The sequence below is a fragment of the Rhipicephalus microplus genome, chromosome 1 (assembly GCF_043290135.1).
Source record: "Rhipicephalus microplus isolate Deutch F79 chromosome 1, USDA_Rmic, whole genome shotgun sequence".
Taxonomy (NCBI): Eukaryota; Metazoa; Arthropoda; class Arachnida; order Ixodida; family Ixodidae; genus Rhipicephalus; species Rhipicephalus microplus.
In genome coordinates this window covers 40,646,885-40,674,747 of record NC_134700.1, presented here as the reverse complement: position 1 = coordinate 40,674,747, position 27,863 = coordinate 40,646,885, and the positions used below count along the sequence as shown (strand labels likewise).

At 44.1% G+C, this 27,863-nt stretch overlaps 1 non-coding gene across 3 annotated transcripts in view; it reads right to left on the bottom strand.

The window, feature by feature from the left end:
* Window positions 1–27,863, bottom strand: part of LOC119177784 (uncharacterized) — a 684,229-nt gene that overhangs the window by 482,523 nt on the left and 173,843 nt on the right. Inside the window, exon 1 of one of the 3 annotated variants that reach the window (XR_012895304.1) lies at window positions 8,176–8,300. The exons of the other annotated variants lie outside the window; for them this stretch is intronic. This is a non-coding gene — a transcript (uncharacterized LOC119177784). Of the gene's footprint in view, window positions 1–8,175; window positions 8,301–27,863 lie in introns of those variants that run through there. 3 annotated transcript variants of the gene reach the window in all.

Below are 27,863 nucleotides of genomic sequence, written 5' to 3'. Positions count from 1 at the left end.
ATAGGAATAACCAACCTGCAGAAACAGTAGGCGTAAATGCCTGGCGTCCATGGCGGCACCAGATCCCGGAGTGGCAGGTTGAGGTGCCTGCTTAAGTAGTATCCCATCCTGGTGTGACCAAGGTTGCCAGAAGATGAGACGATCGGCTGCCGGCAGCGCTGTCATGTCCAGTGGCGGGTTGCGATCCCAAGGGCATATGAAAGCGGGGCACACGTGATTCATGTCGGCATTCTTGATAGAAAACAAGCGCGCTGAGTCGAAGGTGCCGCAGACGGTAGTCATCACCTGCATCAGCTGCAGAAACAGTAGGCATAAATGCCTGGCGTCCATGGCGGCGCCAGATCCCGGAGTGGCAGGTTGAGGTGCCTGCTTAAGTAGTATCCCATCCTGGTGTGACCAAGGTTGCCAAAGGATGAGACGATCGGCTGCCGGCAGCGCTGTCATGTCCAGTGGCGGGTTGCGATCCCAAGGGCATATGAAAGCGCGGCACACGTGATTCATGTCGGCATTCTTGATAGGAAACAAGCACGCCGAGTCGAAGGTGTCACAGACGGTAGTCATCACCTGCATCAGCTGCAGAAACAGTAGGCGTAAACGCCTGGCATCCATGGCGGCGCCAGATCCCGATAAAATGTCAGCACCTAGCCCTGGTGGACTGAATTCAGTCGCTTAAGGGTCGAAGTTGTTTTTGTAGACGATGTCGTTGCGGAGACAAAATGACCCTGAACGTGCGAATGCCAATGGTGGACTCGAGTTAAGACCTTGAAGGTATTTGATAAGTTGTCGGATCTCTGAATCATTCCACTGTTGTTGGGCCAAGTCAGATTCTCTGACTGCACGAAGAAAATGGCTATCGGTATCATCGTCACTCGATGTCATCGCGAGGGGAGCGCGCGAAAGGCAATCAGCATCAGTGTGCCTGCGGTCCGACTTGTAGACGACTGTAACCTCAGATTCTTGGCGGCGCAAGCTCCACCTCGCGAGGCGCCCTGAAGGGTCCTTGAGATTGGCCAGCCAACAGAGGGCATGATGGTCCGTAACTACTCTGAATGGACGGCCATACAGATACGGTCGGAACTTTGTTATCGCCCAAATAACAGCAAGGCATTCTTTCTTCTTGTTCGAGTAGTTAGTTTTCGCAGATGACAGAATGCGACTAGCATAAGCGATGAGACGTTCAGCGCCGTCTTGCCACTGGACGAGCACTGCACCAAGACCACGATGTTGCTTGCGTCAGTGTGAATTTCATTGGCAGCATCTTCATCAAAGTAACATAGTAAGGGTTCACTCTCAAGGCACTGTTGAAGCTTGGAAAAAGCGGCTCTCTGCTCTGGGCCCCACACAAAAGGAGCATCCTTCTTTGTTAAGCAGGTAAGGGGTTCAGCGATGTTGGCGAAGCTCTAGACAAAGCACCTGTAGTAGGCGCAGAGAACCAAACATCGGCGCAAATCCCGTTTGTTCGAAGGTGGAGAAATGCAACAACGGTCATGGTCTTTTCTGGGTCTGGTCGAATGCCATTGTGACTGACAAGGTGGCCGAGGAACTTTAGTTTTTCTTAGCCGAAATGACACTTCTCCGGTTTTAGCGATATGCCTGCGGATCGAATAGCGAACAAGACGGACTGAAGTCATTGTAAATGTTGCTCAAATGTTTTGGAAAAAATAACGACGTAGTCTAAATAGACGAGGCAGGATTTCGACTTCAGACCGGACAGGACGGTGTCCATCATCCTTTGGAACGGTGCCGGTGCAGAGCACAATCCAAATGGCAACACTTTGAATTCGTAGATGCCATCGGGAGTTATGAATGCTGCTTTTTCCCGGTCGCGTTCATAGACCTCGATCTGCCGGTAGCCGATGCGTAAATTCATTGATGAAAAATATCGGGCATGTCGAAGTCGATCCAGTGAGTCATCTATGCGTGGGAGGGGGTAGACGTCTCTCTTCGTGACTTTGTTGAGCTTCCGGTAATTGACGCAAAATCTAAGAGTGCCGTCTTTCTTTTTAATAAGTACGACAGATGACGCTTATGGACTGTTAGAGGGTTGGGAAACGTCGTCGTCGAGCATCTGTTTCACCTGAAAATGTATTGCCTCTTATTAATGTTGCACGGTGGGATTGTTGGTTATTCATGTTGTTCGAGGTATAGCGCATCCAGGATGGAACAGAGAAAAAGACACAGAACACATACACGGCGCTAACTTTCAACAATGCGGTTTATTCCGAGAAACAGCAATACTTATACCAAAATAAGAAAAACGTGGCAAAGGCACAGCCTGAGGTTTTCTTTGCAATTCACTGCAAAAAATGTGGGTGTCGACCCCTCTTCATTAGCACCAGCATAATTGGAAGAAGCACTAACCAAATAACAAGGCTCATTATAGAGGCGAACTTCATTGCTAAGTTTGGGGACGCAAGTATAAGTAACCCATCGGTATCATTATCATTGAAGGAATTGCATTATTCGAACATTGCCTGAGTTGCAGTAGATCACAATTTTTTGGTTCTAGCACGTGGTTGTGACGCGCCATGTTTTTGTATAAGTATTGCTGTTTCTGTGGGTAAACCGCATTGTTGAAAGTTAGCGCCGTGTATGTGTTCTGCGTCTTCTTCTCTGTCCCGTCCTGGGTGCGCAATACCTCGAACAGTATTGCCTCTTGCTCTTTTTGCGACACGCGGTAGGCGTGCTGTCGTATAGGCCGTTCGGTAGGGGGCGTTATAATGCGTTGCTTCGCGGTTAAAAACTGCTTGATTTTGGAGGAGCCCTCATGGCTAAAATAGGAACGAAATAGACTTTATAATGAGTGCACACCCTGGAATCGTGCAGGATGTGGAAGTGATTGGCAAGGTACGATGCAGTGACCATAGAATGGTACGGTCTCGAATTCGCCTAGACTTGAAGAAGGAACGACAGAAACTGATACGCAAGAAGCCAATCAATCAGCTAGCACTGAGAGGGAAAGTACAGGAATTCAGAGTGTCGCTGCAGATTAGGTACTCGGCTCTTAGTGAGGAAACCATCCTTAGCGTAGATACAATGAATGATAATCTGACGAGTATCATTACGGAGTGTGTAGTGGAAGTTGGAGGCAGTGTAGTAAGACAGGACACTGGCAAGCTTTCCCAGGAAACGAAAAACCTAATTAAGAAGCGTCAAATCATGAAAGTGTCAAGTACAACAGACAAAATAGAACTGGCAGAGCTATCGAAGTTGAATAATAGACGTAAGGTATGCCATGTAAGAAGGTATAACATGGAGAGAATTAAACACGCTCTGAAAAACGGAGGAAGTGTCAAAGCATTGAAGAGGAAACTTGGGATAGGCAAAAGTCGGATGTATGCACTAAGGGACAAAGAAGGCAAAATAACTACGAATATGAATAGGATAGCTAAAATAGCGGAGGAGTTTTACAGAGATCTGTACAGTAGCCGAGACAACCACGACTTTAATACTATAAAAACTAACAGTAACCCAGATTACACCCCACCAGTAATGATAGAAGAAGTCAGAAAAGCTTTGGAGAGCATGCAAAGAGGCAAAGCTGCTGGTGAGGATCAGGTAACATCAGATCTGCTGAAAGATGGAGGACAGATTGTGTTATAGAAACCAGCCACCCTGTTTACGAGGTGTCTCCTGACGGGAAGAGTACCAGAGTCTTGGAAGAACGCTAACATCATCTTAATACATAAGAAAGGAGATGACAAGGACTTGAAGAATTACAGGCCGATCAGCTTGCTCTCTGTAATATACAAGCTATTTACAAAGGTAATTGCTAACAGAGTAAAGAAAACATTAGAATTCAATCAACCAAAGGAACAAGCAGGATTTCGAACCGGCTACTCAACAATTGACCACATTCATACTATCAATCAGGTAATAGAGAAATTCTCAGAGTATAACCAACCACTATACATAGCCTTCATAGATTACAAAAAGGCGTTTGATTCAGTAGAAATATCAGCCGTCATGCAAACACTGCGGAATCAGGGCGTAGATGAAGCATATATAAACATTCTGGAAGAAATATACAGGGGATCAACTGCTACCATAGTGCTTCATAAAGAAAGCAACAAAATACCAATCAAGAAGGGTGTAAGGCAGGGGGCACAATTTCCCCAATGCTATTTTCCGCGTGCTTACAGGAGGTTTTCAGAAGCCTAGAATGGGAACAGTTGGGGATAAGAGGCAATGGAGAATACCTTAGTAACCTGCGATTCGCCGATGACATTGAATTGCTGAGTAACTCAGGGGACGAATCGAAACTCATGATTACGGAGTTAGACAAGGAGAGCAGAAAGGTGGGTCTTGAAATTAATCTGCAGAAAACGAAAGTAATGTACAACAACCTCGGCAAGGAGCAGCGCTTCGAGATAGGTAATAGTGCACTTGAAGTTGTAAAAGACTATGTCTACTTAGGGCAGGTAATAACCGCAGAGCCGAACCACGAGATTGAAGTATCTAGAAGAATAAGAATTGGGTGGAGCACATTCGGCAAGCACTCTCAAATTATGACAGGTAGATTGCCGCTATCCCTCAAGAGGGAGGTATATAACAGCTGTATCTTGCCGGTACTTAGCTACGGAGCAGAAACCTGGAGACTTACAAAGAGGGTTCAGCTTAAATTGAGGACGACGCAGCGAGCAATGGAAAGAAAAATGGTAGGTGTAACCCTAAGAGACAAGAAGAGAGCAGAATGGATTAGGGAACAAACGGGGGTTAAGGATATCATAGCTGAAATCAAGAAGAAGAAAGGGACATGGGCAGGGCATGTAGCGCGTAGACAGGATAACTCCTGGTCATTAAGGGTAACTGACTGGTTTCCCAGAGAAGGGAAGCGGGTTAGGGGGAGACACAAGATTAGGTGGGCAGATGAGATTAAGAAGTTTGCGGGTATAAATTGGCAGCAGCAAGCACAGGACCGGGTTAACTGGCGGAACATGGGAGAGGCCTTTGTCCTGCAGTGGACGTAGTCAGGCTGATGATGATGATGATGATGATGATGATGATGATTTTGGAGTTCGACGCAAAGCAGTCAGTATACGTACGTAAAATCATTCGAATCTGCTGCTGCTGCGCAGAGGATAGCTGGCAATTCACGTCAACTGTACTCGTTAATGCAGTATCACCCTCGGCAGCTGTGGCAACGGAGCGATAGTGGAACATTCTTCATCATCAATGGCTTCAAGATTCCTGATCGCTGTTCGCTTTGCCAAGTGTTTGTACAGGCTGCCAAAATTCGTGATCAGAAGCTGGGTCCTTCGATGTTTCAGTTGGACGATAGCGCGCGGCACAAATCTGCCGAGCCAAGAGCACCGAGAGGTTCGTTTCCGCGATGCCACTACTCTTGTTGTCACAGTCTCTCTCCACATTTACCAACATACTGGCTCGCGGCGGAAGTGCGATGGTGTCGTCAGCAATTCGAAGTGTTGTGGTCTGCGCAACTGCAGCCTTTTGTAGGGCTGTATGGTCGTTAGAGAACGTTATGAGCAGGTGGCGAAGGTTAATAAAGGCTACATGCTCGCGGAAAAAATTCATTCTGAGAATAAGGTTTTGGGAGCATTCGCGCAATACGATGAAGGAAGTAATGTATGTCGACTTACGAATTCGGAGGCGGGCAGTGCATAGTCCCAGTGGGGTCAATAGGTCGATCAACAGCGGCCTCACCCATAGAGATCGCTGTTCTTAGTTTCCTGGCGCGGGCTTGTGGATCTTGGCGATCTTCCTGCAAGGACGCCCGCAAAGGTCGAATGTTGGCCAGGTGACGTGCAACGCCATGGAGACGGTGAGCGGGATTGGCGACGCGAAAGGGCTGAGCATTGCTGGCTTGCCAAGTATTCGGCGATAGCACGGGGCCGCTCATTATCTCTGAGTCGACGAGCATCCGGACGAAAGCCAGGAAGACCCATGTGCCTGTATGCGCACTCACGGTAGATGTGACCTAGTTCACCACAGTGATAACATAGAGGCCAGTTGTCGGGAGCACGCCATACACAGGATTTCCGTGTAAGGGGTGAGTTGCTGTACTGCGGTGGTCCTGAGTAGAGTGACGGCGCTGTCTGCAGGGTGTACGGACGGAACGAATAGCCAACAGCTGGTGCAGGAGTACGTATTGCTTCCGCGTACGTTAATAGCGGAGCTTCGGCTGGACGCGGGGCCGTCATGGGTTGGACCTCGGCTGCACGCAGAGCCGTCATTGGGTGCACCAGCTGCTGGATCTCTTCGCGAACGACATCCGTTAGAGCAGCAACATGGGGCGAAGAAGACACCACGTGCCGCTTTTGCAGCTCCTCGCACACAATACTGCACACGAGCTCCATCAGGTCTCTTATAGTCGTGAGGTCAGGTGTTGGCAGGGCCGGCGACACTGAGAAAAGGCTGCCAGGACGACCATACTGATACGAATTCTGCCTTAGCATTCTCTCCATTGTCGTGGCCTCACGGAGGAAATCCTCTACAGCGCTGGGAGAGTTCCGCCCTAGTCCAACGAACAGCTGCTCTTTCGCTCTCCGCAATATGAGGCGAACCTTCTTCTCTTCCGTCATTGAGAAGTCAGGTCGCCTAAACAGCCGCGTCAGGTCCTGAACGAACATGGCAACACGCTCGTTCGGACGCTGATTTCGAGAATCGAGTAGCCTTTCCGTTTTCTCCTTCGGTTAGAGCTTCGGAAGGTATTTCGCAACTCGTTGGAAAACTCTGGCCAGGTTGTCATAGTGTCTTTATGGTTTTCGAATGAAGTGCGCGCAGAGCCCTCCAGGTAAAAGTAGACATACCGAAGCTTTCGCTGCTCGTTCCACTCGTTAATGCTGCTACAACGGTATCAGTCGTCTAGCCAGTCGTTGACGTCCTCGTAACAGTCACCGTGGAACGGCTTCGGGGTTCGCGGGGCATTGAAGAACCATGGAGGAGGCAGCATTGATGTCTCTTGGGTTTGTGTTCCCACATTAGCCATAATACTGCCGAGTTGTGGAAATGGTCCGAATTGAGAAGGTAGGCCTAGTTGTCGCCTGCTACACCGTATTTCAGCTGGTTATTCTAAGTCGCGACTAGTGTCTGGAACTTGCTGCTGATTGCAGTGCATAGAACACTACCCAGCACCTCCACCAAAAATGTCACGTGATTACAGAAAGACCACAACGTCTGTTCACAGGAGCAGCAGCACTGGACGTCGAGCTGAACCAAAATATACAGCGCGAGCGCACAAACAGTCCTCTTCTTTTTCACACCATGGCCCATGCTCGCATTCGCAAGGCTAAACATCGTTCCATGCCTGCGGCAATAGTGAACATACAGAAGGTTTCGTATAATGAACACATCAATATTGACAGAAGCTGCAGACTAGTTCACAGACGAGCATCGCAAAATATAAATCAATAAAGTCATGCAATGTATAAATTAACCTCTCTTGATTTAAGCGTAAAAAGCTACCATACAACCCCCGGTGACCATCCGAAATTTCTGATAACTGCGAAATTGTAAAATGTCAGCACGTTGCCACAAATGTTGTGTTCACATGATGAAATGATGAAGTCATAGCAAATAAAACACACATTGTAGCTGTTTTCAGTTTCTCACTTGGCTTCTACATTGTTCTCATTTTGAAAAGGGGTGCGCATATGTTACCATCGTGACTACAGTCTCAGGGCAACAAAGCACGACGTCAGTGATTGTGCTATAAACATGCAGCCATCAACTAAGCAAGGCCTCGTTTATGTTCCACTGGGCTACATCGGCATGGTGAGGAAGTACAGTGCAAGGCATAAGTGAGATAAATAATTATGAAGCACGACTCACAACTACACAACGTATACGGCGTAATTTTAGGTCCAAAACACTATTTCATATTGCAGAGAAAACTAACCGACAGTCAGTGTAAAATCACATCAATTCACTAGCGAAGAGTATACACTGTTCAGGCATGAAGGGTTCACCATAATTGTTTTACGAAATGAAGTTTCTGTGATAATCACACAATGCGATTGCTCCAGCACTCTGTATGAATTAGCAAGGTGGTCTGGAAGGTGATAAAAAAGAAAGACAAAGCCAAAGCTGTCTAATGGCACTTTGAGAGAATGTAAGACACACTGTGCAGGAAATTACTTTCGCAGGCATATTCCTATGAGCTATAAAACTGACAATGAAGCTTGTCACTCTATGCAACATAGGAATGTCTGACACCTTTGTAAGAAATTTACTGTGGTGGCTGTACTGTCTGTGTAGGCTAGAAGCAGCCGGCCCATGGCTCTCAGGCATCTGATCCGTTCATTGAAAAGAACTTGTGGCTCACCTGCTTGTAGCAATGCTTTTGGGAGGTGCTTCCTGTGATAACAAAAGTAGCACAACACAATTATGCCCTGTAAACACTCATATGAAATCCACGTTGCTGCCTTTAAAGAACTTTCAGCTATAAATTGAACCACAGCAATACTCTCTTCTGTTAGAGTTTAGCACCTTATTGCTTTTCCTGGCCTCTTTTTTTTGTTTTCACCCATGAGGCAATCCAGCAGAAGCTAAGCTTTAGTTGGGAAGGAAGCAGTCGAAAAGCATAAATTTAATATACAATATAAAAAATTATAGAATAATTTTGCATGATATTTGAAATTATCATGTTTGTAATGTCACACCACCAAGAAATGAGCGAGCAAGCTGTGACGTTAAGATGTCCCAAAATAATGGAGTTTCTGGAAATGCAATACACAGCTAGGTAGTTCTGCTATGTAATTGTGCTGTTACTACTGACTCTGTAGCTGCAAGTGCCTGCTTAATCTACTCAAGTGCATTTAGCAAACCAGTGTATTGATACTGACAGACAGAGAAAACCCAGTTCTCACTTAGCTGCCCCTATTACAGCATCACGTTGCTTCACATAAGGGTCCCTGGTACGTAGAATGCAGAAACATGAACTTTGTAACTATGTCATACCACAGTGAACTTGATCGACATCTGCTCAAACTACGCAACCAGATGAAAAATTTTCCATCGTGCAATTAGCTGTAACAATGCAGTATTGCTAGCTACCAGTCGCTTCACCGTGCACCCACAACAAGTTTTGGCACTAGCAAGGTTTCGCATTGTAACAAGCGTCTGAACACAGTATTTATTGCTACCAGCTGCATTCTCTGTTTTTATTTCTAGATGCATAGAACGTCTACACAGTATCAATAGTTGCGCCAAGTAGAAGAGTCAATTTTAGGTATTCTATAAAATTCATAGACAAGAATCAGGCACATCACTCAAGGCTGTTGTTTAGCATAATAGGTGAAAGTGTGCTTGCAAAAGTACACAGAAAATTAGCAATTGTCTTTGAAAAATGGTGAACTCTAGGTTTATGTTTGGCAGAAACAAATCGCATACAGTAAAGACAGTCCAAGACACTTCAATGATAAGGTTGTAAATTTCAAAGTGGGTCACTATTCTTCACACTATGCAGTCATACTACAATATACCAGAAGTGCTAGCGATATCACTGCAAGTATTGAGAGAAATGACGACGGCATATCTCAAAGACCTTCACAGTCTTTCATTGAGCTTGAGTTCATGGCGGCAGACGCTAAATGAACTTTGAACTGCTTCTTTCAGAAACCGAGTGAGCTGCTTTCTTCAAAAAACTTGTGGGAGCAAGGTGCAGACATGGGCGAAAGTAGATATAGCGCCGGCAACAGAGACTATACTGCTCGGAGTTGATGTGCCGGCACTCTTGCCAAACCGCTACAAAGAAGGCAGCTTCTTCGTCCATTTTTGCCCTATGTGCTTGTGAAGCGCCCATGCTAATGCGCTGTGCATCCCTCGGGGTCGCTCCAATCAGGCGATCGCTTTCCTATAGTGCTTCCCTTTTGTTCTTCTTTAGTACATTTTTTTCTGATAGCCAAATAGCGAGAGCCGCGAGGCACCACAGCTTAGTTCACTGGCGCCCAACCGAGAAGAAAAAATTACCAACAGACACTGTGAAAATAGCGAGAGCCAAAAGGACAACAAGCTGAACGTAACTTAAGCAACTACTGGCGGCATCCGACCTGCAAACGGTAAAATTAACGCTGCAGGCAAAATATGCCGTGCTAATATCCATAAGTGCATTATTGATATCAAATACAGTACAGCTGTCACACCCTTGCTAATCAGAGTGGCTTGTTATAACGCAACTGCAACGTAAAGGATGGAATGCGCAGTTTAGTCAGTCACTCACCCGGGACGTAGAGGAATTTTTGTCAACTCTAGCGCAATGCGTACTGTAACACGACACTTGACAGCAGCTATCAAGCCCACACCACTAAACTCCAGGTAACCAACTTCACGGTCAGGGGCACGCGACACCATTGCACAGAACTCGCAAGTACGCGAAGCCACCCGCGCAAAAAAAGCCGAATTCAAGTAAGCCTCCGTTCGACTTCGAATCAACGTAAAGCGTTCAAGGCATGAGGCAGTCGAACAGGCTGAAGACGGGGAAAATTCGTGAGAGCCGTAAGATAGTACTTACTTGATAGCGAAATTCACAAAACTTGTTCGCTGGTCAGCTGGGTGGGAAAGCTCCGACACAATGGTGACTCGAAGCAGTGATGTTAACGACACCTTGCGCAAACTTCTGGTGCCATATTGTCCGACTTCACGCAACCACAGGTTAGCCGATCATAATAAGACAACGAATACACGTCTTGAGGTAGCAAATCACCATTGAACATGGTCGTTTCTACCGAGTCCTCGACCGCGACGTTCCGTTGTGTTGCGCCATGACAAGCGTTCATGTTGGCTGGCGAGCGCCGCGCATGCGCGACCTTGCATCCATCGCGTCAAGGAGGAAGGACATTTTCCTTCCTCCATGCGGCGCGTACATACATCACGTGACCACGTCGGAAAGATGTTATCGCGACCCGGCCCGCCGCACAACCACCTGGATCGGCGCTGGTGGTGTTCTGGTGTCGCGAAGGGGCCCATGCTCTGAGGAGTTTCTTGTTGAAAAATTATTGAAATCATGCTTTGCGGTTGCGGTATAAGCTCGCTGTATTCGCTACGCCTCCACTGGTGTACAATAACCTGTGCACTTAAAAATAAAACAGTTCGTGGAAATAGTGAGCCTGTGGTAGTTAACTTTCGCACGCAAAAATATTATAAGTACACCATGAAATTATACGTACACGCTGTTTGACAGACGAGATGAACTCACGCATTCAGTTGTAAAAAGCACGTATGCGCAATTTTTTTGCCTGCAATTCCGACCACTTTTTTATTGTGAAGCGAACAAAACAGAAAACTTCCTTATTGAGAATAAAAAAAAAGATTGTGCACCAGCTCTGATAATTTCAACGCACTTAGTTTTTTATTTGTTGTTGTACGTGCAATCTGACAACCCTGAAAGGCTTGATTATAGGACACAATTTTCATATCAGAGGAATCACAATAATTCGAAATATTTCCGCAAGCTCATAACAACGTGTGGAACCCACCATTACCTCAATACTGGTTTCAACGACATATAAGTGATTATAATGAGATGGAAGCACCAATGTTTATATGCTCTCTATGGCAAAACAAATCGCTTACAACAATACCGACGGAAGCAGCAAACGTCCGATAACCAGATGATATGCCCAGTCACTTATCAAGACCTAAAAGGACATTCTACTGTTCCTTCATGGGTTCGGTCAACAGAAAGTTAACGTTCCATTATTCGCGTGAAGCACTCAGAACGAAACTGTCTCCGATTAGTTAATGTGAACGTCCGAAGCGTAAGCAATAAAACTGAACTCATGTAAATTGCCTTACTTGAATACGATCCTCATGTAGCGATTGTGTCTGAAACATGGTTGCACCCTGAAATAGCTGACGATGACGTATTTCCACCCTCGTATAAAGTGTTTAGGAAAGACAGAGCTACAAGGGGTGGTGGAATAGCCGTCTTTGTGAAAGAGACAATACAGGCTACAATTATCGGGAGTGTCAATGAACTAGAGTGTGTATACATCAGACTGTCTTGTTGGAGCCATAGCTTCATTTTATATGCCGTATACAGACCCCCTGAGGCTACGTTAGAATGCATGGCAAAACTACGTGAACATATGTGCCTGTTTCACAACCAGAAAATTTTATTAGCTGGTGATTTTAACCTACCTTCTGCTGACTGGGAACGCTTTACGACAGGGCCCTTGAACAAAAAAGAGACGGACCCTTTGTTCGAAATCATGCTTACTCATAACCTGATGCAAGTTGTGAAAGAGCCAACCCGTGTGCATGGGTCCAGTAGTTCCATTCTTGATTTGGTATTTATAGGCCGTGAACTAGTGCAGCACACTGTTTCCGTGGAAAAGGGCCTGTTCGATTACGACTTGGTTAGTGTATCCGTTCCCCTTACCAGATGCGCGAGCGATAAAAAATCATCGGTTTGTTATTTCAAAGATTACTCACGAGCAGATGACGTATCTGTGATAGACTACATGGAATCGTGTTTTGGTGTATTTGATGCTGAAGATGTCGGAGCAATGTTGAACCGATATAAGGAAATGTGTCACCATTGCATAGACGACTTTATTTCGAATAAACGTAAGGAGGTTCACAAAAAAACTCCTTGAATTACGCGTGATATTATTCATATAAAGCGAAAAATAAAGCGATTACGGAAAAAGCAAGCGCAGACTAGGGTTCGTTCAACCCTCAAAGTCAACCTTGCATAGCCCGTACGCTCCTCTAAAGATTGCTACTTTATGACACTGCTGCCCAATTTCATAAAAAATGACCCAAGTAAATTCTGGAATTACATTGCCGACAAAAAGAAACCCGTGACTGAAATATCAATTGAGGGCGTGATTGTTACTGACCAGAAAGTGGTGGCTCAGCATTTTAGTACGTATTTTCAAAGTGTGTTTTCTCGTTCTAGTACATAAGTACCAAGCGGTAAAGGGTTCGATTCCTCTGAAGCATCTTTTGTGTCTTACTCTGGTGTATTCGCGATGCTTTTAAACCTTAAGTCCAAAACATCATGTGGACCGGATGATCTGCCAATTATGTTTCTGAAAAGTTATGGTGAACATGTCGTAAAATTCCTGTATAAAAGTTTTGTGTTTCATTGTTGTCATCAAAGCTACCAGGTGACTGAAAGGCCGCTTGCATTGGTCCCGTATACAAAAAAAGGGACCGTCTTTCTTCTCAAAATTTTCGTCCTATATCTCTAACGTCATCCTGCTGTAAATCAATTGAACATATTATTACCACCCAAATAGAAAATTTCTAGGACCAACATTCTTTTTGAATACATTTTCAACGCGGGTTTAGAAAGGAATATTCAACAGTAACACAATTGGTTTCAGTAATCCACTCATTTGCTCTAAATTTTGATGACAATAAGCAAACTGAGATTATTTTCTTGGATTTCAGTAAAGCGTTTTACAGAGTATCTCACAATAAACTGATTCAAAAACTTAAGCGGATTGGCCTTCCAGACATTCTCGTAAACTGGATAACCGAAAATCTTATTAACTGGTCACAGTTTGCTGCGAATAATGACCACCGTTCACCATCTCTTCATGCCTCATCAGGTGTGCCACAGGAAAGTGTACTGGGGCCATTGCTTTTTCTCATTTATATCAACCATATTGTCGATGTCATAACACCTACAATACAATATAGATTATTTGCCGTTGATTGTGTTTTGTTTCGTGAATAATTACTCTGTTCATGATCAAAACGAACTTACCACAAATCTTTTCAATATAGATCAGTGGTGTAATGAATGGGGAATGACCCTCAACATAGACAAAAGTGTCTGTGTGCGTCTGACACGTAAAAAAAAATCCGCTGGACTAAATCAACCAACTAAGGCCATCAACCCTGAGAGAGGTCACTAGCTATAGATATTTGGGCTTGACCATAACTAAGAACTTATCTTGGAACGTCCACATAGACAACGTATGTTCAGCAGCCCTCCGAAAACTCGGTCTCTTAAGACAAAAACCTCGCAACTGCTCTCCAAATGTAAAGCTTCTTAGTTATTATCATAGTGTAAGGCCGTAATTAGAATACGCCAGCACAGTATGGGATCTTTGGACTAAGTTTAATATTGATAAAATTGAGCGGGTTCAAAGGAAAGCAGTTTGTTTCATATACAACAAATACTTGCCATCTGATTCACCCTCTGCACTAATGACTGCATATGAAATTCAGCCACTTGCTTCGCACAGACTCAAACAAAGGCTTGATTTAGTTTTCTTGCTACTTAACAATAAACTCGCCATTGATCCATCACCGTATCTATCTTTCCTATCAACTAAACAGACCCTACATCACCATCCCAATTTGCTTACCCCATATTTCACAAGAACTGATGTCTTTATGTATTCTTTCTTTCCACGGACAGTGTCTGATTGGAAAAAGGTATGTGACTCCATTGATTGTGAGTTACGTAGAGTGAATTGCATTATGTATGGTGCATGTTATTCCTGTTTTTTATGTAATGTGCCCTTCCTGCTTGGACCATTTATGGTTCGCAGTATGTACTAAATAAATGAATAACATTTATACCCAACTGGAAAGCAAGTTAGCAGTTCTTTTGATATCCCAAGTTTTATTATTACAATTTTTGTTTCGTGGAAGAAAATATTTGCGAATTTTCCGATTGGTGGCTATCTTCCCCTTTGGTCATATGGCAGCTTCCCTCTTGTTTCCGTGGCCCCAGCATTCCTCAAGACAGAGAGGGCGTTTCCTCTCTGCCTGAGTATAAATCGACGACATGCCTCGCACGCAGGTGATGTTATCGCATGCGGCCTTCGGGCGACTGAGATAGGTCGGCTTGCTTCCCGTTTGCTTCAGCTGCGTTTGCAGTTCTCGCTCGCGTTCATTTACCCGCGGCTAGTACACACAATTTCCGGGGGCCTTAAATCGATTTGGACTTTATATGGTGCGTGACGGCGATGCGGATATCAAAAACACATCAAGGGTATTCATAACACAGCAAAAAGATTAAAGAGGAACTATGAAAAAAGGAATGTTAATTACACGCAAGGCTCTCTGTCAACACATCGTGCCCCGAAAAAAGTGGCCTCGTAATGGCATTTCGACTGGAAAAAAACTAATCGCATCAGCCAACTTTTAGACTTTTTTATGAGGTACCCTGAAGATGGAAATTGTCTCCGTACCTACAATAACAGCACTAGATCAGTTGGCATCCACGGCCATTTTCTCCTTCTTCCCACGAACTGAGGGGCACCCGTGATCTTTACGTCGATCTTTTTCGTCCCTCCGACGGCCAGTTTTCACAGTGTATAACTGTAGAAATTATCTCGGTTGACGCAAAACATGTTACTGGCACTATGATGGCTGAATAGTTTAACGAATACTTTGAGAATGCTATCATACCTGAGTGTAAGGCAAAATATAAGACCTTGTCACATACTAAATTCTTGGAATAACAGTGTATATGACAGTTTGTTTTAAACTCCAAGCGATTAAGATGAAATTGTTCGAACGTTCCAGAACCTCACAAACAGCAGGGTCGTATATTGATTGATGATTGATATGTGGGGTTTAACGTCCCAAACCCACCTTATGATTATGAGAGACGCCGTAGTGGAGGGGTCAAGAAATTTCGACGACCTGGGGTTCTTTAACGTGCACCTAAATCTGAGCACACGGACCTACAACATTTCCGCCTCCATCGGAAATGCTGCCGCCGCAGCCGGGATTTGAACCCGCGACCTGCGGGTCAGCAGCTGAGCACCTTAGCCACTAGACCACCGCCGCGGGGCAGCAGGCTCGTATATGTAAACAACATACAGATGCTTCACTGCCTGCGTCTCCTCTGTGCTAAAGCATGTCTTCAACCTTGCACTAGGTTCTTGTACCTTCCTCTAAGAAATGAAGACAGGAAAAGTTTCCGTAATTCACACAGCAGGTGCATAAATGCTAAAAACTAATATCCGTCCTTTCAGTTTTTTTTTGTTTTTTTCAAAATGTTTAGAAAAATACTTGTAATTGTATAACACGTTTTTACAGCGAAAGCTGCTATGAGATCGCAACTAAGATCTCGCGCAGCGCCGTAATTGTCCGCCGCCACCACCGCCGCCGGCAGTGTCTGTAACCACATCGCGCGAAATTAGAGAATAACCAAGTCACAATGACACAGTGGCACTCGGACCCATGCCGCTGAGTGCCCCCTCAATATTCTACCACTCCCTCACGCCAGTGCTTAGAACTTAATGGCAAACTTGTCTTAGGCAGGATTGATGTCAGAAAAGCAATCGCGTTAACATGACTTATAAAGCATTTTAAAACAGCGAAAGAAAAAGCAATCGTCCAATGCGAATAGCGTAACAAGTGGGTCGTTCATTGCTCCAACCCAATACGAAAGCTTGTTTGTTTTTCAGCAATTAACTGATGCTGATGATGATGCTGATGACCTCTGATGGATGGCGCTTACCCACAAAGGGGGATGGGCCAAGAACCGGGCGGCAGGATACTTAAATGAAACTAAACTAAAAATGAAGCCAATCTGAAAAAGTAGCGTAAAATAATACTACCAAAAATCAAAAATGTGTGCTGAGCAAGCGGTCAAACCATCTTTTGTTTTTGAAAGACATTACTATGAATTATAAACTAAAGATCTGAAAAGGTAGTGGTTCACTAGCATGGTAATCTTTTAGTTGCGTTGATGTAGTCAAACACAGCGGAGCATACATCCCTGTGGCAGTAACCAAATGAAGCTCCGCCAAGTGATAAAATTACTGGTAAATTTACTTGTATTCCTAGCTTTTGTAATGGGGCTACTAAAAATCTTTTTCTCTGATAAGAATAACGACGACAGAATAAAAAGAAATGTTCAATTGTTTCAATTTCGTTGCACCAAATACATAGCGGTGACGCCTTGAGCTGAGCTTTATTAAGGTAATAATTTAGTTGTGGAACTGCACAGCGCAATCTGGTATAAGTGATCTCTAACTGGCGAGATAAACACCACTGTTTATTCCAGCAATAGCTCAAATGCTCGAAATCTTTGAAGTTATCCAATTTACCTTTTCCCCATTGCAGGCAAGCATTTCGGAACCTTAGCGCGGTTACGTAAGCCGTATCTGGCAAAACTGGAATGGTGGGCCCACCCAGGGATACTGCTGCTAAAGAGTCCGCTATTTCGTTCAAATATAATCCGCGGTGGCCTGGTACCCATAGCAAATGCAGTTTTTTTACGTTTTTCGGTACTAAATGCCGAAACGTATTCATCAGCTCTGAATTTACTGCCGCAGAAAGTGCATTACAAACTGATAACGAATCTGTAATGATCACTGCTAATGATTCGCTTGAGGGTAATTTGCGTAGGGCAAGAACAATGGCCAATAATTCTGCCATGAATACCGGGGTATAATCTGGGAGTCGAATCGAAAAGGACCAGTCCAAAAAAGGAGAGAAGATGCCAACCCCAGCCTTTTCTTTTGACACAGATGCATCAGTCGCTATGATATTGCTTATCTCTAGGTGGGCTAGATAATCTGCTAACTGGTCATTTAAATACCTATATGCCAATTGTTTCGCGTTATGAGGAAATATATCATCGAATTGTATGCTAAGCATTGAATTTAGATTGTGTATTGGACGAATATGTCTAATTTTTACATTCAGTTGCTTTAGTAGCGCTTGTGCAAATACTATTTGCGGGGTGTGTAGTCGCGACCAATGGGTTTCGAAAAATAAAGTCGGTTCTTGAATGAAAGCGTAAAATGAGAGTCTTTGGTGTGAACTGTATATCTTTAAGAATGCTTGCACAGTAAGAATTTTAAACCTATTTAGCAGAGAAGGTAGGCGAGCTTCCATATACAACACGTTGTTTGCAACAAACAATTCCATATACAACACGTTGTTTGCAACAAACAATTCCATATACAACACGTTGTTTGCAATTAACTGTGACGCTTATCTGCTTCATGCATAATTCCTCATCGTCGTCAACCAATGCATGAACTACTGGCACAAAATTCCTTGCAAGTTTTCAGCGGATACCACGCTTTCCAGAAGAATGGCTGAAATAGAATAGCGAATGCCGGCTACTATACTAAAATTTTTATTAATAATGCCATGGTGGGCATCAAGCAAGTGTGCTTGCAGCAGTTGCCCAATGAGTGTTTAGAAAAGGCTCGGAAAGAGCATTCATTTAGCTTTCGCTGTGACTGTGCTGCACCTTCCCCGCAAGCCGTGCGTTTTCCCTAGCAAGCGTAGCCTATCATAATCCCTGTTCATGCTTCGGAAAAAAGGTTGACTGAAACAGCCCTACTAACAACGAAAGCAATCATAGTCCACGACATCAATAACTGACCTAGGCCTCTTCAGATGACACACTAGGCCTCTTAGATTTTCACGCGATGGCGTAAAAGAGCTAGTTTCGCAAAAATTCTGGCATCAACATCGATGTTGTTAGTTTTGAGTGTAAACTCATCAAGTTATGCACCGAAAGTTGAACAACAATGCTAATAAAATAAATTTATTTGCTGAGTGGGGACTGCATAACAATAGCAGGGTTGTTGTGTTCCTAGTGGTAATCGAACCCGGGTCATTTACGTGGCAAGCGGATGTTTTACAGCAAGGGCACGCCTCTGTTTGTGAAAACAGTGAGAATAACTTCTTGTGCTTGGAAATGCTGTGAAAGTATCTTTCATGCTTCACAAACACACGCGTCCTATATACATGCTTCACAATGCATAATATATAAGGTTACAGCGCACCACGACAAGGACACAAAAAGAGAGACGCACGCACACGCGTCTCTCTTTTTGTCTCTCTTTTTGTGTGCTTGTCATTTTGCGCTTTGCCCTTATAAATGACGAACCCCAACCAACTAGCCCGGCAACGTGTCTTAGCAAATTTCACAATGCAACAAGGAATACTGCAGTGATAATGCGTGATATAAGCGTACATTGCCAAATGGAATCAAAACATGTGAACTTCATTGTGGCTCCGTGGTTGAAAGCCGTTACCGTTACCCCACTACAAGTTGCACAAACGCTACTGCGTGTACTTCCTTAAAGACACGTAGTGGGTGCATAGAAAAGTTACAAAATTTTCATCCGCTAAGTGTTTAGAATATACACTAGAAACAGGACGTAGCTATCGTGTTCAACACCTAAAGGCGAACATTTAGGGTCCCCTAAGTTTTTCTAATTCTCTTCGCTCAACTATGGCGTTCTTGCGGATATATTGCTTGCGTGTGGTGTTCGTGGTATACCATTAGATTGATTGAATTCTTACTTTCGAAACCGCGAGCAATACATATGTCAGCAGAAATCAAAGTTGCCAAATCTTTTTATATCAAGAGGCGCAGTACCGCAATGATTTCATTTATACTCAAGTGACCTCGTAAAGATTGATAGATCAGCGGAATTTTTACACATGCGGAAGACAGCACCATACTATTTTCGGGCCTAATCTGCGTGATCTGGTATGTAAATGCAGTAACACACTATACCTATGAACGTAAGAATTCGCTTTGGTAGGCGAATATAAAGTAATCGGAGTTAATTCTTCCTCTCACCTTACTTGGAACTCGCACGTAGGAGAGTTGAGTAAGAGACTCCCGTCAATCACTGCAGCATTATTGTTGTGTGAACGCCTGCTTCCGACAATGATAAAATTCAAATATACTACGCGCATTTATCATCCCGTCTAAATTACCGCAATCTTGTTTGGATACCCAAAAGCAAACAGAGCCTGAGTAAAATATTTTTTGCAAGAGAAGTCTCCCCGCCATCTTGCAAACATTCCCTACCTGCCATCAACTAGAACAGTCTTTCAAAAATGCTATGTAATACGCGTTTAGCACTTACAGGAATCAAAGATTTTGCAGGTGTTTTACTTTTTCGACACTTTTAAAGAACTCCTGGCCAATGTGATCACACCTGAAATCTAATCACACTACTATACGTACGCGACATATTTAATTTGGTTTGTTTCTCTTTGCCGTACTGCCAAAAACTCACAAACGCTGCATTACTTTTTGTTGTTCATCCTAAATGAATGTGCCAACTTCACTACTCCTACATACCGGCAGTTGTGCAAATTTTTTTTGCATTTGCGTTGCACTTCAATCATTGGCAGTAACAACAGTGCAACAAACACATCGTTCCTGGCCTCACGCACGATTTTTTTTGCGCAGTTATCCGTGTTTCAAAGCATCGACAAGGAGCCGTGGACGCCAGCCGCCTTATTTATTTATTTATTTATTTTCATACCTCAAGGGCCTCCTAGAAGGAGGCATTACATGAGGGGTGGCACAAGTGACAGACTAGAACAAAAAACGAGGGTAGGGGTGAGGGGGAGGTGTGCTACCAACATAACTATATACAAGCCCGTTACAACAATAAATAAGTGAAGAAGCATAAAAGAAACTACATGGCCGGACACGCTACATGTTTTACATTAGGACCAATCAGAGTCCAAACAGCTTGGATAACCACGCTTTACAGCAGTACAATGGTGCAAACATACAAGTCAGAATGCAAACAACGGCAATGAGCTAGGTAGCCATAAATTTGGTAAAAACAGAAAACAATATGATGTCAGAAGGCAACGCTCCATTACTTCGCCTGCACTGACAACAATGAAAGTAAAAAAAAAACGGGAACCATGAAAACAACATGAGGATATTACACAATTCCGGGCGCGGTAAGCAGCGATTTAAACTGGTCAAGGTCTTTGGTCTGTACCACGTGAGCGGGAAGATTGTTCCAGTCTTTGGCTGACCGAACAAAAAAGGATTGCGCGAAAGTGTTATTTCGTGGGTGGGGGTATGAAACTTGATGTTCGTTTTTGGTGCGAGTGTATACATGCGATTTTGGCGTGATGTAGGAGTTTGGTGATAATGAGTAATGAAACCTATGGAGTAATGCTGGCCTTGCTAGTTTCCTACGGTTGTTGAGGGGAGGAAGGGACGCACGCGACTTGAGATTTGTGACGCTAGTGTATGAAGAAAAATCAGAGAAAGCAAATCTAGTAGCCCGGTTTTGGATGGCTTCTATGTTGTCGATGATGTAACGTTGGTGCGGGTCCCATATAGCGGCCGCATACTCCAGCTTCGGATGGATAAGGGTTTTATAGGCCAACAATTTTAAGTCTGAAGGAGCAAATTTGATCGTGCGCTGCAGATACCCGAATGATCTACTGGCGCTGGCGATTACTTTGCACACGTGTACTGTCCAAGATAGATTGTTGGTGATATGGACGCCTAAGTACATGTACTCTTTTGTGGATTGTAATGAAGAGCCTTTAAGGGTGTAATTGTGAAATAATGGGCATGGACGCCAGGAAAATGACATTAGTTTGCATTTTGATACGTTTAAGGACATTTGCCAAGTTTTACATCAATTTTCAATACGAAAAAGATCAGATTGTAGATTAATTTGGTCTTGCTTACATGTAATTTTGGAATATAACACACAATCATCCGCAAATAGGCGAATGTTATTAGAGATGTCAGAAGGTAGATCATTACCATAAATTAAGAATAGCAACGGCCCGAGTACTGTACCCTGTGGTACACCGGACAGAACGGGTGCTGTGGTAGACTGTGCGCTATTTATTTCGACAAATTGCTTTCGTTCCAGGAGGAAGTTTTCAATCCAATTAAGTGCAAATGGGTCAAGATTCAGCAGTGATAGTTTGTACATTAAGCGACGGTGGGGTACCTTGTCGAATGCCTTTTCAAAATCTAGGAAAATTACGTCTGTTTGGATGTTTCTGTCAAGGTTTAAGTGCAAATCACGTGTAAATGAAGCAAGCTGGGTTTCGCAGGACAGCCCCTTGCGAAAACCATGTTGCGATGTGGAGAGAATGTTATGGCGTTCGAGGTGATTAATGATGTGCGAAAAAATTATATGTCCCAATATTTTAGATGGTACGGACGTAATTGAAATGGGGCGATAGTTCAACGGTGATGACCTATTGCCGCTTTTAAAGGTCGGAACAATCTTACCTAGCTTCCACTAAATGGGGATACAGCTTGACGTTAATGATTGGGAAAATAGCAAAGCGAGCTTGGCACTAATTGGTTCTTTGGAATTTTTCAGCCTTTTAGAGTTAATTCCGTCCGGTCCCGTAGCAGATGATAGTTTCATTTTATCAATTATGTTCATTATTCCTTGAGCTGTAAATATTATCGGGGGCATTTGTTCATTAATGACCAGATCCGAGGAAATGGGGGTGCTCATGCTGGCTTCTTTCGTGAAAACCTAGGAGAACGCCACGTTGAGTACTGCAGCTGTCTCACTATCACTAAGTTCTACGTTTTGATCGTTATACAATCTTATTGGGGTGGCTGGAGACGGGTTTATAGCTTTCCAAAATTGTTTTATATTAGTTTGTAGCATATTAGGCAATGTTGTCTCAAAAAAATTACGCTTGGCAATACGAATTGTTTTCGTTAGCTTCTTTACTGAGCCTTGATATGCCTGCCATTCGGACGGACTATTTGTGGCTTTGGCTTTTCTAAACAGTCGCTAATTTCTGCGTATTTCTTTGCTAATTGAGCCAGAAAACCACGGTGCCGATTGTTTGCTTTTAATTTTTACTGTTGGAACATATTTATCAGTTAATTCTTGAATTTTCTCCGAAACAAGTTCCAGTTGTGATCTACAGAGCGGTCATGGAAACCTTCTTCAAAAGAAAAGATGAAGCTTTGTAGCTCAGCCGTGATTTTTGCGTAATTTTCCTTGTCATAAAGTCTTATTCGTTTTGCTACTGGTTTTTCTGTCTGAAATACTGAGTGAAAAAACGCTAGGATAACTTTATGATCAGTTATTTCCTTCAGGTAATGTACTGACAGGATACCGCTCGGGTCGAACGTTAGAATTAGATCAAGAATGTTTGCGGTATTTGTGGTCTGTCTGGTAGCTTGGGTTATGATTTGTGTTAATTGAAAATCCTGTAGGATTCTTAAGAACTGGCTGGGTTCACCGATAGTTACACGATATTGGTCACTCCAATCAATGGTAGGGTAGTTGAAATCACTGCATATTATTAGGTTAGCCAGGGGATACTTTTTGCTTATGAAGTCGAGAGAGTCGTTAAGGAGCCTGCAAAAATCGGCGTCTGGTTGTGGGCGGCGATAGCACGCTCCAATTATGGTAAATCCTGATAGCGTTCGACATGCTACGTATATTATCTCTAGGGGGCTCTAGTGTTCTATTTTAAAGTGAATAATCGAATTCTTTATTCCAATAGAAACTCCACCACCTCGGCTTAGCAAACGATCACGGCGGTAAACGGCAAATCAAGGCATGTACGGAGCAACTTCCTCGTCAGAAATATGCAATGAAAGCCATGTTTCGCTAAGAACGACAATATCACAATCACATGATTGAATGACGGTGGATACTTCTTCACGCTTTGGAATTATACTGCGAATGTTAGTGCAAAGAATCCAGTATGTGACGTCGTTAGGGCGTAGCGACGCGCGTTTTGGTGTGTTGCAGGGGTGCGGTTTGGAAAGACAAGGCTCCGTTATATTATCTTCATGCTAGCTCGCCCGTGCTGTTCTTTCTTTAACCGCCTTATCAGCGGTGTCATAGTAGTAAGTTTTCTTGTCGGTTATTAATTTTTTGTAGCGTAGCTTGAAAGAAACTTTCTGTTCTCGGGCGAAACGAAGGAGCTCGCGATGTATTGAACGAGTGGCAGCACAGAAATCCACAGAGATACTGACTGTTGTGCCCTTGAGCTTGAAGGCCTTAGATAAAATATCATCTTTAGTCCTAAAAGAAGAGAAATTAACAATAATGGGGCGTTTTTTGTCACGAGCAATTTCGCCGATACGATGTGCTCTGTGAATATCTTTAGGTTCGAGTGCTATCTTCCAATTTTTATTGCAAATATCTGTGACCAGTTTTTCGCTATCGCTCCAGGATTCAGACTCGCCTTCACTGATGCCATAGAAGACAAGGTTGCAGCGACGCAACCTATCCTCTGCGTCATTCAACCTTTCCTCAATGCCGGCGATGCTATCTGATGTCTGGGTGGATGAGCGGAGTAGAACCTCTACATCAGACCGCATATCGGGTAGCAATTTGCACTGGTCTTCCGTCTGCGCAATCCGCGCAACCAAATCGGCAAGGGTTTGTTCCGTGCTAGTCAGGCGAGTATTGATAGCCTTCAGTTCAGCCAGGATGGTGGCCTGGCCGGCTTCTAAGGTTGTTAGCAAAGCATACATCGTCTGGTCACTCTGGGTAGTAGAGCTACGTGTGGTTGGACCTGGGTTTTCCTCTATGTCGCCTGACAGCAACAACAGCTCATGCACAATGTTCACACAATCACACAATAACAACGCAAGGCAGCGGGGGCTCGGCAGCTGCTCCAGGTAACGATTGCTAGTCTTCTTAGCAAAAAGAGAATTGTAATGGCGTACCTGCGCGATAAACGCAAACGGTGTTACCCGCTGGACCATGGCGCAGCTGACGAGCCCACAAAGCGCCGGTTGCAGGGTGTGGTCCTTTATAGGCGATGGAAAGGCTGATGTTGATGATCCCGGAGATGCCGTAGGTTCCAAGAGTCGCTCGCTTGAAATGATGAAGGCGCCATCTTTCGGCCCAGCTGTTCGGTCTGGTGCTCCCAGATACAGTGAGCATCCGGCAGACGGCGCATGCGCACTGGCTCCTGGATTTCCGGGGCTTCCAGTGTGCAAAGCGCATGTCACATTGCCGCAGGCGTCGACGAGGCCGATTGCCGCAAAGACCTGCACGATAAACGCAAACGGTGTTACCCGCTGGACCATGGCGCAGCTGACGAGCCCACAAAGCGCCGGTTGCAGGGTGTGGTCCTTTATAGGCGATGGAAAGGCTGATGTTGATGATCCCGGAGATGCCGTAGGTTCCAAGAGTCCCTCGGTAGAAATGATGAAGGCGCCATCTTTCGGCCCAGCTGTTCGGTCTGGTGCTCCCAGATACAGTGAGCATCCGGCAGACGGCGCATGCGCACTGGCTCCTGGATTTCCGGGGCTTCCAGTGTGCATAGCGCATGTCGCATTGCCGCAGGCGTCGAAGAGGGCGATTGCCGCAAAGACCTGCGCGATAAACGCAAACGGTGTTACCCGCTGGACCATGGCGCAGCTGACGAGCCCACTATCGTTGAAGCAAGCCTGCTGCACTGTCATTGACGACACGTGTGGAGCTGTGGTCATTCTTCTGTCTTCGCACAGCAGGGATAGTTGCTCTGGGGATCCGCTAGACGGCTTAACATTGGCTGGTACCACCATATAAAGAAACCAGATCTCGCGGCTAGGCATCATTGGGAGTGACGACAGTGCAACAAACACACCGTTCCTGGCCTTACGCACGATTATTTACTGCACAGGTTAGTACATTTAACAGGTTTTTTGCCGTTTGCTCTGTCGTTACACTGTCGTTGTTACCATATTGATAAGACCATCCCTTTCTGTGACTTGTCGTTTTGCGCATATCTGTATTGCTTTGCTGAATTCTGCGCAAGCCTACAGTTGCTGAGCTGACCAAAAAATTTATCGAGCTTGAAGCAATACTCAACCAATGTCCTGATAATTTCGTTGACGCTATCTTTAACTAGTTCATCGTCAAAGCACAGCTATCTGGTGTGAACTTCTCTGAAATGAAAAAACAAATGAGCGAGTTGGTAACCAGCACTGAGCACATGAATGACATCGTGGAAAGCTTGCAGAAAGATGATGTATCTTTAATTGCAGAAAACAAGGCGCTAAAAGCACAAAATGCGGAACTATCCCGTAAAGTGACGCAAATGGAACAATATTTACGAATTAGCAACGTCGAGATAAAGGGAATTCCGACAACAAAACCGGAAGACTGCGCTACAATTGTGCAGGTGAAAAGATTATTTGTAAACTAGCACCCAGTGATCTCGACATTGTTCACCGTGTTTCAAGAGTGAAAGCTGGCGCAAAGATCCTGCTTGCTCACTTCTGCTCTCGGACGAAAAAGGCTAAATTTGTCAGCGAGGCTCGGAAGGCCAATTTATGCTTAAGTGTCAACGGACTGCCCGGAGCCGCCAACAACCCTGTCTTCAATAACGATCACCTCACCCCCGAAAACAAGGCACTCTTTTCTCAGGCTCTTGCTTTAAAGAAGGCGAACAACTGGAAATTCTTGTGGACAGATAACTGTCAAACCAAAGCCAGAAGGACAACGGAGTGCAAGGTGCTACGCATCACCTGCGAAGCCGAATCTGCTAGCGAACCATATTGAATTTCGATTTCTGCCTCTGTTGCACTTAGGTCTATCCAAATATGGCTATTTATTTCTCAACAGATCACCTCAATTGCTTCCTTTCACCTGTCTCCCGCTCTGCGATTCATATTAACTCAAGAAGCATCCGTAAACACTTCAATGACATACAGCTTCTTCTCTCTGCTCTTGACAATCCGTTTTCGCTTATCGGTGTCTCTGAAACCTGGCTTAGCGATGATGACAAAAATTTGTTTGGTGTCCCCTCATACAAGTCTGAATACTCACATAGGCCTATCAGCAATCATGGAGGTGTCGCCGTTTATATTAAATCGAACGTACACTACATACGACGACATGACATTAAGTTAAAGTAACTGGCTGCGAAAGTGTTTGGGTACAACTTAACCAAGATTTTCTTAAGCTAGACAGCAAGAGATTCATCTTTGGATGCATTTATTGAGTCCCATCCTCATCGGTCATAAGTTTCCGTGAAGCCCTCCACAAAGTATTATACACACTGTCTCTTAGTCTTACATATGTAGTGAGGATGGGTTTCTTTTCTAGTTCTTTGAATTACTCCAGTGTTTATCGAAGTTTCGGCTATGAATGTTTAATCTCCCTTCCCACAACCTGCATGAATGGGGCAAGTACCTTGATTGATCACGCACTTTCTAATTTATCACAAGTGCCGGAAGCAGGAGCTCTTAGTGTCAACATCACTGACCATTACCTGATTTTCTGCGCTTCAACTGTATCTGTGCACTGACTAGCATATCTTACTCCAGGTGTAATCAAGACAAGGAATTGTTCATTGATGATATCATGAACACTGATTGGTTGTCAGCAAGGCCCTTGGATGATCCACAAATTGCATTTTCAGAGTTTTCATCCATATTATTGTTACACATTCAGCGTGATACTGAGGTTCGCAAATTTGAAAAAAACATACGCCAGTCCTCAAAACCCTTCGGTTACTGAAAAAATTATGAAGGAGCTGAGAGACAAAAAAAACCTTTATAGAAAAACAAAACGGAAGCTTTTTATTTTAAAATTACTCGCGCGTGACAACAATTCTGCGATTCTTTACATTGCGTCTGAAAAACGCAAACAAGGTTTATGATGAACAAAAATTGAAGATGCTGCTTCAAATGTTGAGAAAAAATGGGAAATCGTCAAATCATTCCTGAACAGGAATGAAAAGCATTCTAGCATCACTACTATTCAGTATGAAAACGTTACGTATGATACCCCGTTAGAAATTGCAGAGGCCTTAGTAACTACTTTTTAAACTTTGATGAGATCCCGAACGCTGACTATCATTGTCCCCTTTTTCATATGTCACAATTTTTCTTCCTATTTCCTACCACATCTTATGAAGTACACGATCTCATTCGTCACCTGAACACAACAAGTGCTGGCCCTGATGGTATTTACCCAACCTACGTAAAAATGATTGCTCATGTTGTTTCTGATCCTTTGGCATCCATCATCAACCAAGATTTCAAAACTGGCATCTTTCCTGTAAATTGAAAAGTGGCAGAGTCGTCCCCGTTTTTACGAAAAGTGACCGTACACTAATATCCAACTATCGACCCATTTGCACAATACCAATTCTCAGTAAAATATTCAAAAAATTTCTCAAAATTTGTCCGACGAAATACTTTATTAGGTTGCTGATTTTTTCTCTTACCCAATTTGGTTTTC